Here is a 6,000-nt window from a genome sequence, read left to right on the forward strand (position 1 = left end):
AGAAGGATTGTCGCTCTTCTTTCCTTTCCAGCCACCGTGGTTGCTATTGTTAGTAGCTTTTTGCTTTGCGAGATCATCTTCAATTTCAATTCCGGTGTCATAAACGGCTTTGAAAGTATTCAAGTTGTGTTGATATTTTAAGTGCTTTGAATACTTTTCTTGGAGATTCTTGATAAACATCCTCACAGTCTCCTTTTCGGTGGGGACCTCAATCATCTTGGCGGAAGTTTCCCTCCACTTATTAAAGAAAGAAGTAAAACCTTCATTCTCCTTTTGTCTTATCATCTCAAGTTGGCTATGGTCGGTTTCAACTTGGATATTGCACTTGTACCTATCAATGAAAGCGTTTACTATCGATTCCCAGGTAGAGGTTTTCTCCTTGTCAAGGGAGAAGTACCATTGTTGGCAAACAGTTTCAAGAGATAGTGAGAACAGAGAGGGAAAAACCTTTTTATCGATACCCTTAATACTCATTATTGTTTCGAAAGCTCTTAAATGGAAGTAAGGGTTATCTGTTGCCTTGAATTTTGGGATGTCAGTGGCGTTGAACTTATGTGGAAGAATTTCCTTGTCTAGCGAGACCCCTTGCGAACTCATGCCCTGAAATTTATAGTCACTAGATAGCTTGCTTAGACTCTCTTGCATGAGGTTCATCTGTTGTTGCTTCACGGGGTCATCGACCCTAAGTGCGAGATGTTTCAGTGTCTCAGTCACAGTAGCCAATTGGTTCTTAAGATCATTGAATTCTTCTTGAGTTGCCATTATCTTCCTAGCCTTCCTCTTTTGACGAATCGGTTTATCAAAAAGCGAGACCTGAATAAAGAGGTTGTCCTTGATTAATCGCCCTTCTCTCCTTGACCAAGTACTGTGGAAAAGGAATTTGGGGATACTTATTGTTAATTATTTGACTCAAACTTTATTCAACATGCAATGGATGGAGGAAGTGAAAAAAGATTGGAATAGAATGTGAAGAAGAATAATGGAGGGATATGAAGAATTAGGAGTAGAATGTACCCCCAACTCAAATGACGGAAAGACCGACTCATGCATGAACCTAAGACATGGTCAAGGTGACATGTGCTCAAAGTGTGTGCTAAGACTAGTGAGTGTAGATGGTGCGTTAAGACTCGTGTCATGACCATGTGGCTAGACTATGTGACCAAGACTCGATTAATGACTCGACAAGGTGTTATTGACAGCGAAAATTAACCGAATTAATTAGCAAACTAGTTAATTAGACACTAGGTGATGACTCGACCAATAATCTGAACTGTCGGCCAAGCGACAGGACTGGCGTCACACTATGGAGCTTGGCGCCAAACAACATAGCTGTCGTCAGGCGCTACACTCCATAGTGTGGCGCTACAGCTCAGACCTTGGAGCCAATAATGGAGCTTCGGTCTGGGACTGTTTTCGGTGTTATTAGTCAACTGGGGTATGCCTAAAGTCGTGCTAGGTCAATTCCGATTAAAATAATAGACTTTATTGACTCAAATTAATTAATTAATTAATTAAGCAAAGTTCTTTAAGTCATTAATTTATTTAATCTCAACACAAGTCGATAAACGGTTAAGAGAAACATAGAATATACATGCACAACAAATAATGCACAATTAGTCAAGTAGGCACAATATGATGCAATGCGTTTGCAACCTAACCATGGCTCTAGTTCTCTAAAGTTCGGGATATGGTTTAGTCAAAGAGGGTCCATGGTTAATTTTCCGGATGCACCGCGCGGAAGCCTAACCGTGAAGGGTTGGCGCGAGTGGATGGGACACCGCGAGTTTTAGAAAAAACACGCTTCCATGGTTTGGTGAATTCAACATCTCGGATGTACCTTTTGTTGCACGGAGCGTTCAATCGGGTAGATGGAGCATGAATTCCCAGAGGGTTATGTCCATATGTAGAACACATATGGGTTTCAGAAAATTGAGAAAAAATTCAATCAGGAAGTAGGATCGAGCAAACAATACGAAAAACCGGTCGAAATTAGAACGCATATTTCTGGCTCGATATTGGGGGAAATTGGCACCAGCAAACAGAGACTGGCGCCAACTTTTAACTATAGCGCCTGGCGCCAATACTGGCGTCTGGCGCTACGGCTAAAAGTGTGGCGCCAAGCTCTGGCCCCTGACGCTACTTCCCACATGCCTCAGCAGCTTTCTGTGCTCAATAAAATCTTCCAGTTTCGCTCGGTGTTATTTCAGTCCTAGTTGTGAAAGACATTCCTCAAATTTCCTACGTGTAAAATCCTATGTTTTTTACTCATTACGGATGGTCTTTCGAATGAGATCCTTTTTATGCATATGACAATAATGTTAATCAAAATTACGCACATAAAATACTTAGAACTTTTCGAGTCTCATCCACTCATTCTAAATCATTGCCGAAACAAATTCAGGAATTAAAATAGAAATCCTCCCCAGTGGAGTCGCCAAAAACTGTAGGGAATATTTTCAAGCTTTTAATCCCATTAGCTTGAACCCCAGTGTGATCATACACTAAAGTACGGTGGCGTCCAAAAGGGAAGAAGATAGAGCAAAAGAGTCGCCAACAAGTTTTTTAAGGAACTTGTAAACCGTTCATAGGATGAAGATTACACCCCTTAACGATCCAAGAGATCGTCAACTCCATAAGGTCATGAACCAAATAAGGGCTCGGGGATGAAGGTACAAATCCAACCTAAAAGAGATTGAACCTGCCCTAATAATAGGCCTCTACTTTATTCTGATCGTATTCATGTGCGCTTTCTGATTAACATGAAATCAATAGGATTAACCCTAAACCTGTTTATCTATGTTGGTTGAATATTAATGCACAAATAAACTACTATTGGCGATCACTTGAATTATAATCACAATTAACCCTAACAAGATTATTAATTATCTTATTAAGCGTGATCACAAGTACCAATTCCCTTTAAACATGCAATAAAGGTGATCAAGCAATAACAATAAATAGCATCAAGCAACATAATAATAATAAATATCATAATAATAAAATTATAATAAATAATCATCATAAATAAAATAATCATCACCAAAATAATAATAATAATATTCATAATCATCATAAATTATAACAATTATAATCATAATCATGTTCATGTTAATATTAAAGCATAGCAAGATCATAGGCATGATACTAACAAGATTAATAACAAACCCTAGCATGTCACTAAGCAATAAAAATCAAATCTTTAACCCTAACATGATACTAGCAATCATAAATATTAGGAAGAACATAGGAAGCATCATAGCAATCATATTTAATATTAAAGTTACCCTAGACATGATACTAGGAATCATAATAACAATGTAAACATGATATCTACATCATAAATCAATTAAAGTACTTACTTTGATGCCTCGTACCTCTTTCTAATAACAAAATACACATGTTATTAACTTCAAGGAAAATAATAAAACAAAACAATTAAATTAAATAATTGAAATAGGGATTTGCGACCAAACCCTCAGAAATTAAAGCCTTTCACGCCTAGGGCGAAGGCAACTTCGAATATGGCTAGGTGTTTCTAGATCTTGCGAATGCGGAATTTTGTATGAGAAAACAAAGTTTAAAGAAAGATGAATGAAAGAGATGAATGATTAGAGAATTGGATGAAAGAGATTAAAGAATGCTAATGAATGATTGATTGTAGATGAATGATCATGAGAATTGGTGTAAATCGATGAATGATAGATGTAGATGATCCATCAAAACGGAGTTTTTAATACGATATTTATAGAGAAAATCAGCCAAAAAAGATAAATTAACAAAACAGAGTCTGACGCTTACGAAACAGAGCTGGCGTCAACCATGGCTAGCTGGCGCCAGGCACCAGCACTAGCGCCAGGCACCAGCACTAGCGCCAGGCGCCAGGCCTGGTTCCAGGCGCCAAGGCCTGGGGTTGGACGTCAAGCTTGATTTTAACGCGTTTTCGAAAATCCGATAAGTTTACCGTACTGGAGGATAAAATAATATAATTTCTTCGAAAATGCTATTTGATTTTGATTAAAACTCTAAAAAGTCAACAAAGTCAACTTATCAAGGCTAATTGAATTAGGAATGAAAAGAACCTTCTAGAAGAATCTAGAAGACTAAAACCATTCCTAATTGCATTAGGAATGATAAATCATATTAGGCCCTCCCCAAGAACATTGGGCCGCATATAAAGCTCAAACTGGGCCCAGTTTGGTAAATTGGCCATAACTTCCTCAATATTCATCGGAATTGGGCTTATAATATATCGTTGGAAAGGTCTTTGCAAGCCCCATCCAACTACACCACTATTGGACCCATATCATGGACCAACCAAACTGGATTGGCTGTTTTCTTAAAATAAGTTTTCAAAAATAGAGAGAAGAGAAAAGAAATAAAAACTTTCCGCAACACTAAACTTTCCACACTTTCACTTCATTCGATTATGATTCGACGTGAAAGGTACTCATCACTGGGTTTGGTTTTGGGGATACACAAATGGGTGTCTACAGTTAGTGAAGAAGGCTCTAAGGTAGCCATTATAATCTTCAAAGACCCTCTTGTTACGAGTCATCCACAGTGACCAGAGGGTAGCAACAAATTTTTAAGTTCGGCTGCTACGAACTCCATCCTGACTATAGAACAGTAGGATGTAGGTTTGAATCCATTCTCTAAGCGGAGTAGATCCATTTGGTTTTTTACAGCTCGGGATGCCACAGTTATCCCAGGCATACCTTGCTATAGAACAATCCAGGAAGAGATAGTTAGTATCCTGCAGATGGTTATCACAGTAACCATATCTTCCATCTGCGTGCAACCCTCTAATTAGAAGGTTCCCATTAAACGGTAAGCTATTAGTAGCCAGTTTCCACAGAAAAAAACGCCATTTAGGCGGGATATCAAGGTGCCAGATGATTCTTAATAAATTAAAAGTTTCTTTCCTGTGCGGGGGCTCAGAGCTCTGTAGTAGACCTGCAAGGAAGGCATAGCCGGTTTTAACTGTGTACTTCCCTGACGGGTGATGGTGCCAGTAAAGAAAGTCTTCTTCCTCCTCCGTGGGCAGATCAACAGAGAGTATAGCCTGAGCGCTCTCCCAATCAAACCGATCCCTGACCATATTAATGTTCCAACTTCTAGGGGACTGGTTAATAAGATCGAAAACAGTCCATTTTGAGCTCTAGAGCAAGTTTTGATTTGACTTGACCATAAGGGTTTGGCCATGCACCCATTTGGAGCTACTTGCTAGGATGTTCCTCCTAGAGCCAATCTTCCAGGCAAAGCCTTTCATGACTTTGAGGGTGAGATTGTGCATGTTGCGTCTAACCCAAGAGAAGCTGGAAGGAATTTTAGTTTGGGGATCCCCCGAGCAGAGCAGACAGTCAACACTTGCATTGTAAACTTTAGAAGCAAGAAGTTGGGGGTTTGTATGCATCCTCTGTACATGTTTGAAAAGCAAGGCGTCATTGTAAACATTTACCGCACGGATTCCCAGACCACCCATACCTTTCGGGAGTTGGGTCGCCTGTCTGTTTATCCAGTGGATACCTTTGTCACCAGTCTTTGCCCACCAAAATCTCATGATCAAAGAATCTATTTTGTTTGTTGTTGCCAGAGGAATCTTGAAAGATTTTAGAACATGCGAGGAGATACCTATGAGAACAGAGTTGATGAGGATTAATTTTGCGCTCTCAGAGAGCCTGCAGTGAGCCCATGAAATAATCTTATTTTTTACTTTCTCAACCAGATAAGCAAAATGTTGAGATTTTGCCCCCATAAGATCAACAGGGACCCCAAGATGGTTCCCAATACTAGTAACTACAGGAAAACGAAGGATATTTTTGAAAGATTCTGCCAATGAGGGGGAAACTAAGGGGCTAAATTTAACGAAGGATTTGTTAAAGTTAATTTGTTGACCGGAGGCTTTTCCAAACCGAGAGAGAATGTCTGCGATAGTGTTGCAGGAATCTGTGGTGACTTTGAAAAAAAACATAGCATCATCCGCGAAGAAGAGATGTGAAA

The sequence above is a fragment of the Chenopodium album genome, chromosome 2 (assembly GCF_948465745.1).
Source record: "Chenopodium album chromosome 2, dcCheAlbu1.1, whole genome shotgun sequence".
Classification (NCBI taxonomy): Eukaryota; Viridiplantae; Streptophyta; class Magnoliopsida; order Caryophyllales; family Amaranthaceae; genus Chenopodium; species Chenopodium album.